This window comes from Melanerpes formicivorus, unplaced genomic scaffold (assembly GCF_026170545.1).
Source record: "Melanerpes formicivorus ecotype bairdi unplaced genomic scaffold, bMelFor1.0.p_v2 SCAF_53, whole genome shotgun sequence".
Classification (NCBI taxonomy): Eukaryota; Metazoa; Chordata; class Aves; order Piciformes; family Picidae; genus Melanerpes; species Melanerpes formicivorus.
In genome coordinates this window covers 4,118,125-4,130,508 of record NW_027142405.1, presented here as the reverse complement: position 1 = coordinate 4,130,508, position 12,384 = coordinate 4,118,125, and the positions used below count along the sequence as shown (strand labels likewise).

General features: G+C 40.1%; 1 protein-coding gene and 1 non-coding gene across 2 annotated transcripts in view; one reads left to right on the top strand and one right to left on the bottom strand.

Annotated features, from left to right (window-relative positions):
• Positions 1-12,384, bottom strand: part of CDKAL1 (CDK5 regulatory subunit associated protein 1 like 1) — a 489,452-nt gene that overhangs the window by 78,702 nt on the left and 398,366 nt on the right. The gene's annotated exons all lie outside the window — the stretch shown is intronic.
• On the top strand, positions 7,054-7,085 carry LOC137452448 (U6atac minor spliceosomal RNA). Its single transcript, XR_010990094.1, has one exon. It is a non-coding gene; the product is annotated as a U6atac minor spliceosomal RNA (small nuclear RNA).

The window sequence follows — 12,384 nt, the reverse complement described above, 5'->3', positions numbered from 1 at the left end:
GCAAACTATAACCTTCACATATGAGTTCTTTACCATGAAGGTGATGAAGCACTGGAACAGGTTGCTCAGGGAAGTGGTTGAGGCCCCATCCCTGGAGATATTCAAGGTGAGGCTGAACAGGCCTCTGGGCAACCTCATCTAGTTGAGGTTGCCCCGGCTTACTGCAGAGGGGGTTAGGCTAGATGACCTTTCGAGGTCCCCCCAACCCAAACCATTCCATGATTCTATGATATACTTCACACTGTATACACACACACACACACACACACACACACAAAGATTATGTACACAAAGATCATAGTATCATTCAGGGTTGGAAGGGACCACAAGGATCATCTAGTTCCAACCCCCCTGCCATGGGCAGGGACACCCCACACTAGATCAGGCTGGACAGAGCCTCATCCAGCCTGGTCTTAAACACCTCCAGGGACAGCGCCCCAACCACCTCCCTGGACAACCCATTCCAGGGCTTCACCACTCTCGTGGTGAAGAACTTCCTCCTCACATCCAGCATCAATCTCCCCACCTCCAGCTTCATTCCATTCCCCCTAGTCCTATCACTACCTGATATCATAGTATCATAGTATCAGACAGGGCTGGAAGGGACCACAAGGATCATCTAGTTCCAATCCCCCTGCCATGGGCAGGGACACCCCACACTAGATCAGGCTGGACAGAGCCTCGTCCAGCCTGGTCTTAAACACCTCCAGGGACGGAGCCTCAACATCATGGTGAAGAACCTCCTCCTCACATCCAGCCTGAATCTCCCCACCTCCAGCTTCAATCCATTCCCCCTAGTCCTATCACTACCTGAGATCCTAAGAAGTCCCTTCCCAGCCTTCTTGTAGGCCCTCTTCAGATACTGGAAGGCCACAATTAGGTCACCTCAGAGCCTTCGCTTCCCCGGACTGAACAGCCCCAACTCTTTCAGTCTGTCCTCATAGGAGAGGTGCTCCAGCCCTCTGATCATCCTCGTGGCCCTTCTCTGGACATGTTCCAGCACCTCCATATCCCTCTTGTAATAGGGGCTCCAGAACTGGACGCAGTACTCATAAAATAAGCAACATGTCTACATCACCCCCTCAGAGTTCTACACTTCAATAGTCCAATACCAACCTGCAACATTTATATAGAGTGCATTGAAATATAGGATTTGAGAAACATTTTAGAGCTTCCTTATGTAGCAAATAGTCTTTTAAAAATGACCAAGAGCTTCTTTAGTGATTGTTTTAGATACAGAGTACCTGGGCGTAAACAAGCTCAAGGAAATGTCATTTTTATCATCTCACACAGCTTCCTCCAGAAAAGCAACACTGAGAGAGACCACTTAGCCACCTAACATTGCTTAATTATTGCTTATACTGGGGACACCAAAATCAAATATTACCTAATTAAAAGTTATCTAGACCACACTATGAGTAACACACTGAATCAAAATGACAGAGTTATTTAGGAATTCCTGCTGAACTTTCCCTTACCTAAGTAAAGATGGCAGCAGCAGAAGATGGTGATGAGTGCCACTTTTTACTCAGTAAGCATTAAAGACCTTATTTAGATATCACTGAGGTTTAGCAGATGACTAACAACCATCTCATTTTCTGTCTGTTCAGTAGACAAAAGTTTTCTCCTTTCTGAATGATTCCCTGCCAAATCTCAGTGTGAGTCACTCATTTCTGCAAGGAAACAATACCATTTATTAACTTATTTTTAGAGAACTCATCCAAGACTAAAGTTCTTTACATTATTTTTAGATTTATAAAATACAACTCCATAGACACATGCAAGTAAATTTGAAAAAGCAGGCTTTGGACACCCATTAGAGTATTCCTGCTCTGAGACAACAAACTAAGGCATTTTCATAAGGTTTGGTCATTAGTTTCCTGTACCTCAGGTCCTTGGATTTAGAGCAGTGTTTTTCCACCACTTCTAAAGGAGTTGTGGGAATAGAGTTTTGGTTGATGTTCATTAGAAATAGGTAGGAGACCATGTGCTGAACAAGGATGACAGAGAACTAATGGACTAATTCCTCATTCACTGGGTACTGTGCATCCTGTGCAGTAGACATGCTAGTGTGTGATCATGGAATCAAAAGGCAGCATCATAATTCAAACATACAAGGGAGAAGAATCAAAAGTTGTCAGGCAATCACAAACTTGATCTCATTAATTCAGGGAGTAAGATTTTATACAACATAAGGAACCCAGCAGATGAGATTAAGTGAACACTTGAGTCAGGCACATGGTCTCAGGGCTCTTTTTATTCCTCTCCCAACATCAGAGACATACCAAACTCTTGAAGGCTACCCATTCAAATGGAGGCTTGATGAAACAGTGGGAAGTTGGAAAAGCTTGCCAGCCAAGGTATCCTGAAGAGGAGGAAGTCTTGAGTATTGGACTATACTTAGAAGCAGAAAAAAAAAAAGCCCACATTACAGCTGGATCCTATACCTCAAGGGGCCCAAGAGTCTTAGAAAGAATGCACAAGAACTGAAAGAAAGAATTGAAACTTAGGTAAGGAAGAGTGGGTCATACTTTCTTGGCAAAGATGTCTAATCTAACTGCAAGATCAAAGACAGAAAAAGCAACTGGTTAAAGTAGGACAACTTTGTTTTCTTCTTCTTTCCCACAGAGTCATGCTTTTGTTTCTTCTTTTCCAGAGAACCACCATTACAGAAATACTGAAATTGTGGCTCTAAGCAACCTGATCTAGTGTGAGGTGTCCCTGCCCATGGCATGGGGGTTGGAACTAGATGATCCTTGAGGTCCCTTCCAACCCTAACAATTCTATGATTGTATGAACAGAACTGAGCTATGGGAGTTACTCTACTAGATGTAAAAAGGGCATAATCTGGGTGAAAGTGGACCAAGTGACCCACTGGGATAAAGACAAGCTTTCCAAGCACGCATCTTCAACTTGTGAAAGAGTTAATGGCTGCTACAACTCAAGTCTTTCCTCTACAGAGAACAATGAGGCTGAAATGTTTATCTGCTAATTATGTGCTTCAATACATTCTACCTTTTCCTTTTCAATTTTTCCTGAAATAACAGAATTCTCTCCTCCAAAGCTCAAGAAATCCCTTGACATGATCAGATACTACATACGAAGGTGTGAACCAAGAAATGACATCACTCCACACATACAGGATATTAATGCTTGGCCAGTTGTGACCCATACCAATATTACACACATGCTGGCATGACCCTGCTTTAATTGTTTCTCTTTCACTGTGTTTGTAAGATCTTTTATTGGAAGTACTTGTTGCTCTCCTTTGATTGTGCTGCCAGCTTTACATAAACAATTTTTCTTAGGCTCATGATGCTTTTTTTCACATCCAGTGAGACATTAGCAATGCTGGCACCTGAAGCGTCCCAGGACAGACTCAGATATGAATGGGAGATACATATATATTGCTAAGAGCTTTACACTGCTCTTTGATCTCTTTGAATAACTCTGCAATAGCTGTAACTTCATGACAAAACCAGCTTGTGAGCAATTAAAATTGCTCAGAGAACATTCACCTATTTTTGTACTTGGTACAGCTGTGTGGTAAGGTGGGAGACATACCCAGAGCAAACAAAAATGTCCTCCTACAGTTGTGTGCTAGATAGATCTGGTCTTACTCAACAATGCAAGGCAAACATTTTTTTGTATGCTTATTCTGCTTGCTGTATCTGGTGTTTTTTGGGGGGGTCAGAGGAGAAGACCAATCTGCTAGGGAGCAAAGCTTTGAGAAAATGGGGCGATATGGAGAGCAGCGAGCATAATGCGAGCTAATAACAAATTGAGATTGATTTATCATGGAGGTTTCAACTTGTTGCTAGCAAACTCCTGCACTACTGCAGCTACTAAGCTTTAGCAGTCATCTCCCACTGTTACCAGCAATAAAAGAGCTCTAAATATGCTATTTAGTGTCAAGATTTTTAATATTTTGTTTCAAGGTTTCCTGAATATCTTCAACGAATTTTTTTTTCCATGGAAAGTGTGGTCAGGCACTGGACTGGACTTCTCTGTGTCCAGAGAAGGGCAACAAGGCTGGGGAGAGGCCTTGAACACAAGCCTATGAGGAGAGGCTGAGGGAGCTGGGATTGTTTAACCTGGAGAAGAGAAGGCTCAGGGGTGACCTCATTGCCCTCTACAACTACCTGAAAGGTGGTTGTAGCCAGGAAGGGGTTGGCCTCTTCTCCCAGGCAACCAGCACCTGAACAAGGGGACACAGTCTCAAGTTGCGCCAGGGGAGGTTTAGACTCGAGGTGAGGAGAAAGTTCTTCACCAAGCGAGTCATTCGTCATTGGAACGGGCTGCCCAGGGAGGTGGTTGAGTCATCGACCCTGGAGGCGTTCAAGAGGAGATTGGACGTGGCACTTGGTGCCATGGTCTAGTCATGGGGTCTGTGTTGATAGGTTGGACTCGATGATCCTCGAGGTCCTTTCCAACCTAAGTTATACTGTGATACTGTAATGTGCTGCTCAGGGAGGTGGCTGAGTCACCAACCCTGGATGTGTTTAAAGCTCATTTGAATGTGGTGCCTGGGGATATGGTTTAGGGCTGAGCCTTGTAGAGCAGGGTTACTGGTTGGACTTGGTGATCCTAAAGGTCTTTTCCTACCTGAATGTTTCTGTGATTCTGTGATCTATTACAAACCCTACCAAACCGCTTAGCTTGAAACAATGATCCAAGCTGCTCTATCAGACTTGAGTATTTAAAGGGTTTAAAGATAACAGCCATAATGTCTTATTAGACAGAATGGCATAATTTCAAGGCTGTCCTATCAACTTCATCCTGACAGCTTTTCTATTTCCCACAGCTGCCTTCCTCACTTATTCCTCAGCACACAGAAATAAAAGTATAAATCCAAGTAATGAAAACAGTCAAGCTGCTCATAAAATGTCATATTACTCTGAGACTGCACATCACTTCCCAAATAGTATCCTGTCAGTCACATGCTCATTCTCTAAGCAACAGAATCAGTGGTCTGAAACATGCTTGGAAAAAACCCAAAACACAAAACCAAACAGCCCTACGAAGCAAACAAATAAAAATGCACCAGCAGTAAAATTAACAATTTTCCCCCCTTAATCCCATGAAGTACCAGGCATTAAATGCTACTTAAAAATAAGTTTTCAATCAGCCACAGACAAAATGGAGGGGAGAAAAGGTGACAAGGCATCACTGCTTATTGTGTCACGGAAAAATTAGTAACTGAGACATGAGGATATGGAGATACAGTGTTATTTTTTTCTGTGACTATGAACAATGGAGACTGTGACACTTTTAACAAATGTCACTGCATTCCTTCAATAAAAATTTATGCTGTCAACTGCAGAGATATAAAGGAGGGTTTTTTTTTTTGTGTGTGTGGTTGTGGAGTTTTTTTTTCTTCTTTTCTTTCTTAATCTTCAGGAAAGCAGAGTTAACAAGTATGTAATTGCTGTGACTGATCTGTAAGCTTTGTGATTAACGTCCCCATTTAAATATCTATGGCATTCCTAAAAAGATTTAACTTCATACTGCTAAATACGGCCTTTGAAAGATCAACTGGTATCTCTCAAAACGACACAAATCTAAGTGGCACAGAAAAGAACTCTGGAAACTTGCAAGGTTTATGAACCACCTCTGAATGCACTAGCTGGTCACTCCAACCCATTTCATTTCTTTTCACTTGAAAAACATACTCATCTTTAAGTAGGTTTGGGGAATGATGCACTTGCTGGAAAATCAGTTGATCAGGAACCAAGTGTTACCTCTACACATTTCTAACAGATTCACAGCTTTACACTAACTGGCATTGTACAGTTTTTGCCTCGCTGGTTTCTTTTACAGGTTGATCTAAAATCGCCTCCAAGTGAGGATCAGTTTTCAAGCTAACCTCAGACAAGTGAAATGCACATTTGCCACTTACACACCAAGTGAAGAGAAATGGCAAGACTAAAAAGAATCTAAATGACCACTTGAGAAGTTTCAGAAATGTAACTAGAGTAACAGCCCCTTGTTCTTCCAGCCTGTAAGTCTGCAAAAATACTCCTGTGGGCACTGTTTTCTATGAAGTTCTGATGGTGTATACACAGATCCAACACAGGAGAAACTACCACTGTTGTTCTTAACTTCAAATCTTACAAAACTGATGCTTATGTGAGTTATGTCATGTATATTAGAAGGTATGTGATATTCTCCTTAATAAGGCAACAAAATCTATACTTCTGGCATTTCTTCTTTTGCAGATTTGGTTTCTTATCATCAGCATTAACATTTCTTGTGTTTATGTGATTAAAACAAATGCTGTTAAGTCAGCAGTCTTTTGCAGTACAGTAGCCATGCTGGCCATTCTGCATATTCATCATCAAACACTCTATATTCCACCTCAGTGCCCTGACATGACACTATCTCACTCGATTTAGGGCATTAGGAAGAGGTTTGTTACTATGAGGATGGTGGAACACTGGAACAGGTTGTCAAGGGAGGTGGTGGAGGCTCCATGCCTGGAACCATCCAAGGTTAGACTTGATGGGGCTCTGAGCAACCTGTTCTACTTGAGGATGTCCCTACTTACTGCAGGGGGACTGCGCTAGATTATGCTTAAAGGTCCCTTCCCACCCAATACATTCTATGATTCAGAAAATGGAATGCAAAAATATGCTTGCAGCTGAGTGAGGAAATGAAACAGGCCATTACCATTAAAGTAAAAGTACTTTCATGGCTTAAATTGGTATATGAAAACTTGGTAAGTGTGATATTAGTAGAAAAAAAGAAAATTGAGACTGTTTGATGTAGCCACAGCAGATGCTGTATTCCATTAACCAACTACTTTTTCAGCTAAAGAAAACAGTCAACAATATGATTCTTAGAAGAATCCAGAAGGAGTTGTAAAGATGAAAGGCTGTTGTAGAAAATAGGTAAAAGTGCTATTTTTTATTCACTGAATCACAATGTAAGAATCAACTAAAGTTCAGCAACATGGACACCAGAATATGTTTTCAATGATATTTACATGCTTAACTCCTATTTAAATGGCTCATCTTCAGTAAAGTTCAAGAGAATAATTTTAGGGCCTTGAAAGTGTTGTATGAAAGGAGAGAAGGTTAGCACTGTGAAATCCATGTTATACATGCTACAACTTTTCAACTTTCTCTTGAGTTTAATCTAGCATTTCCAAGCAGTGCCTATGAACTACTAATGACCTGAAAGGTGTCATGTGAACAGAAGTATTTAAGAGACAAGTCCCTGTGAATTTGATTTAGAGGAGAGCATAACCCCCCCTGTTTTTCCTAAAGGTCTGACTGTTATCAAAAACCCTTACACCAGGCTTACATATCATCTTGCACTGGTTTAGGATGACACTTTAAATGTCCTGCACAACTGAAAAATAAATAAAACCTGAAATATTGTCCTGAGCCAACACATAAGACTAAAATTATCCTTGTGAAATATAATTGAACAGTTTCACAGTAGCTGAGTTACCTAATGGCCACCAAATTCTTCCAAATTCTTTTATTTATGAACATGAAAAATTGGCTTTGGCAGATGACCTTGGGCTGTTTTCCTTCATTAATAAAACCTTTCCATTTCTGCTCCAAAGAACAGAGCTGTTTGTCATTTGAGTAATATACAGATGTGTATATATATAAAGACTGCAATAGGTCTCTTTGATAAATTTCAAGATTAGGATAATTACTGTTACAAGAACCCTCTGAACAGCAATTAAAGAAAACAAATCAAAACGAAACAAAAAACCCTAACCGAAAACCAGAGTTAAAATTTGTTATCACAAACAACTTCTCAAGATGTTCCTTTTCTCTTTTTCCTACAGAATTACCATCTACTATAACATCACTGGGAGATGCTGGTAAATTATTCTTACTTTTGTTTCAGTCACATTTTCTGTTTTAACATCACTACATTCACTGCTTTATCCAACATCAGTAGGACAGGTCTGGCAAGATATCGGAGTGAATTGCTAGTGTTCCCTAGCTAATGATTGTAAACTGCAACCTGGACAAAGCAAGAGACCTTAAAAAACAATATTTAAAACATACATCTTGTGAAAGTGTGATCCTCCTAGTAAACAAAGAAACTCCACTGTTTCCACTGCAAGATATTCAAATGTCAAAGGAAAAATCTTAGATTGCCCTGAAACACAGAGCTTCCCACTAAACCGTGCAGCAAACAGAAATATGAAATACATATAAGCAAATAAAATGAGAAGATGAAAAAGCATAAAGTAGTAGCTATAAAATGAAAACTGATGTTTGCTGATTCTATGAATGAAGAGAGTAGAATAGCATATGCTTAAATGATCTTAATACTACCTATCTGTTGGGAATCCATACTCCCTATGTCTGTCACAAGAAGAAACTAAATCCATAGAGTACCTTGAAAAATACTTAGCTGGTTATTATGACTAGCATTGAGTACTAATTGCACCCACACATAAAACTCTCTTCACATGATATGTACAGCCTGCATTATTTTTATTCTAGTCCATACATCTGCACAGTCAAGAGATTTTCCTCACCAAAAGCCATCTTTTGAACACTGAGTTTTGCAGGCTACCAGTCAGCCATACCACAACTTACTATCTTATTTTCATTCTCTACCCCAATGAGTTATGAACACAGACTCTATCTGGCAGTAGTCAACACATCAGTGCCTGATTCCACCGCATTAGCAGCTCTTACCCTGCTTGATCCCAAGCTCTAGTAGCTGTTTTAAACTGCTAAATATCTTGTTAATAGAATGACAGTGTGGAAGCACTGCCAGTGGTTTCCCACTACATTCAGCAATTTACAGAGGATCAGAGGGCTGGGGCAAACACTTCATTTGGGACAGGATTTAAACAAAAAAGGTATGTAACAGTTGGAAAAAACCCAGGTAGAGATAGGAGTAAACCATTCCCACTGTTCTCTCCCTCAATCTATTGTAAATTAACCCAATTAGTTTAAGACTATTTCCCCCCTCAATTCAAACACCTCCCTAGATCAAAATACAAAACATTTATTAACTGATGCTTCCAACTGTGACAAAAATTACAGTCATTTTTGTAGTACAGATGGTGTAAAAATGCAATCTAAAAATATGATTAAAAGCCCAAAAGATGACTAACCCAAGTTAATCTTAGAAATGGCTGTTTGGATGCTGCTGAAGAAATGTATTTGGAGTTAATTAGCTTGCTTTTTATCTGCTCCTCAATTAAGAACTTCTTACTCTCCCTTAATAATGAAACAGCCATTAAATTTAACAGATCTGTCTAGATGACCTTTCATAAGAAGAATAAATTAGCAGAATATATTTAAAAAGCAAATATGCAAATGATTTCATAAAAATAATGGTGCTACCGGTGTCCCAGTCCTTGTAGACTTCGTGTCATAGCAAACTAATTCCATCTATAACATTTTAAATGCTTCCTGTAATTGTCATAAAATGAGTATTCTGGAACACTGTTTCTTCGCACATCCTAGGAGCATATTAACAAACAAACAAACAAAAACCCCAAAAACCCAACCAAAAACAACCAAAAGAAAAACTTGTGAAACAGGTGCTAAGTCATAGCAAGTGAGAAAATAGACAGAGGTAAAAAAAATGTAGAATAGAATAGAATAAAATAGAATTAACCAGGTTGGAAGAGACTTTTGAGACCATCGAGTCCAACCTATCTTCCAACACTATCTAATCAACTAAACCATGGCACCAAGCGCCCCATCCAGTCTCTTCTTAAACACCTCCAGTGATGGGGCAGCACATTCCAATGGCAAATCACTCCTTCTGTGAAGAATTTCTTCCTAACATCCAGCCTAAACCTCCCCTGGCACAGCTTGAGACTGTGTCCTCTTGTTCTGCTGCTGGTTGCCTGGAAGAGGAGACCAACCTAGTAGTTCATTTATTAACACCACACTGCAAAGAATTAGCATGATGGGAAAAAAGTCTCTGGAAGATGTGATTAGAGCTCCTATACACGAAACAAGGATGCATTCTCTTCAGTGTAGTTCCTTTAAATCCCACTGTGTCAGAATGCTGCGGGGTTTTTTTCCATTGAAATCTTCATGTGTCAGAGCAATCCCTTTAGGACTGTCCCCTTTGGGAAATCATTTCAAATTCCTGTGCTGAACTTTTTCCCTGTGTGAATATGGAAATAATGAACTAGAGAGAGATACAAAGCTGTAGAGGGATATTCACAGATACATGCTGCTTTCTGATGAATTTTAGTAATATTTCTCCTTTCAAGGGCTAGACAAACCATGACAGATCTGCTGTGCCAACTTCATTCATACCACAATTAAGTCAGTTGATTAGCAGTTGAAATACTCTGCTTAAATTTCAGTATGAAACTGCAAAAACGGCAACCATTGTTACAGAGATCTCATTTTCCCAGATCTTTAAAAACCACACAGTATTCCTGTGTATCAGGTTTGCCAAAAGTAACAAAAATACAGTGTCAGAAATATAGAACCATATTCCCACTTCAGTTGTGAGGATGGTGGCAATGGGGAAAAAATAGTAATAATAAAACAAAGCACTGACATCCTAAACAAAGTTACTTTACCCCACATGTGAGTAAACAGAAGCTTAGATGCAGAAGCCTCCCTAGGGTAGCTCAAACAGTTTGAGACATACCAGACTGAGATCTGAGAGGAACTATTTTGCACCTGCTTTGTAACCAAGACACAGGCCTTTACCTGTTCATTAACCACAGCTAACATTTAAAGATTTGCTCAGAATGAAGCTTTGTCCACCACACAGCAGCAGAAAGGCCAGTTAATACTGGTGACAAAATTAACTTTCCAACAGACAGCTAAATAAAATGACACTTTGCACCCCAAACAAATAGGTCTTTCAGAAGCATTGGTCCCAACTCTGATCATGAACCCAGTTTGATGGTGCTGTAAAATAAGATTATCATTATGTGTCCCCTAGAAGAAACAAAGTATTAAATACAGATGAGAAATGAACTGCCCTTTTAAGATTGGGGTGAAACGATAAAGGAACGTGTCAAGATTTTTAATCTAGATGCCTGACCTCAAGGCTAATTGAGACTTCCTGCCAACCACACTGTCAGCCCCATACTATATAGACAACAAAAATAACAAGGAGAAGACAACAACAATAAAAAGGCATGCTATCCAGGCTTACAAATTTCACTTATTAAACAACTGCCCCTGTTGATGTTGCAGATAAAAAAGCCAGTAGCATTCTTCACCTTAGGAAAAAAACCCATGATACTATGCAGCTGCAAACACAACTGTGCTGGGCATTAGTCATACTGCATTTGCCCAGAGGTTAAGGAAGACCAGCTTCAATGGTTCCATGACTTGTGTTACAGCAGTCCAGCACTGCTGACTATCAAAATAATTCCTGAAAGTAAATTATAAAAATGAGGTGAAATTGCACTGCTTTAAAATAGTTTTCCTTTTCTGAACCTAACTGCAGCTTTGGCAGCCTGCCTTGGACTGCTCCAGTACCACCTTTCCTACCAATTCAATAAACTCTTTTTATTTAGAAAAAAAATATATCATGACATTGTTGCTCCAATGCCCTGCATTTGATATATCTAACTGCTAAATCAGTCTGCATGAGGATACCTATTCACAAAGAACATGGCTGAACTGAGTTAAGACCTTAGGATGGTAAACATTTTGTAGTCAAGGCCAGACCTTAAGATATTAAATGTGTAAATCCAACTCAGCTCTGATGGTTCATGCCACCTTGGACAGAACAGCATATGGTATCCAACAGCAGACTAAGCTCTAAGCCAATATAGCTAACTTTTAAGAAATATGATTTGAAGGAGATAGAACAGAACAGGACGGAACAGAACAGAACAGAACAGAATAGAATAGAATAGAATAGAATAGAATAGAATAGAATAGAATAGAATAGAATAGAATAGAATAGACCAGACCAGGTTGGTTGAGACCTTTGAGATCACTGAGTCCAACCTATCATCCAACACTATCTAATCAACTAAACCATGGCACCAAGCGCCCCATCTAGTCTCTTCCTAAACACCTCCAGTGATGGTGACTTCACCACCTCCCTGGGCAGCACATTCCAATGGCCAATCACTCTTTCTATGAAGAACTTCTTCCTAACATCCAGCCTAAACCTCCCCTGGTGCAGCTTGAGACTGTGTGTCCTCTTGTTGTGGTGCTGGTTGCCTGGGAGAAGAGACCAACCGTCACCCGGCTACAACCTCCCTTCAGGTAGTTGTAGACAGCAATAAGGTCTCCCCTGAGCATCACACCACCACACCATTAATAAATACTATCATTCAAAATCCCACTATGGAGGGTGTCACTGCTATTATTTTAAACAAACCCACAACACCCTAGAAGCACCTGCATCCACAGCCACCTGTGAATCACACAATAGTTTCAGTTGGAAAAGACCTCTAAG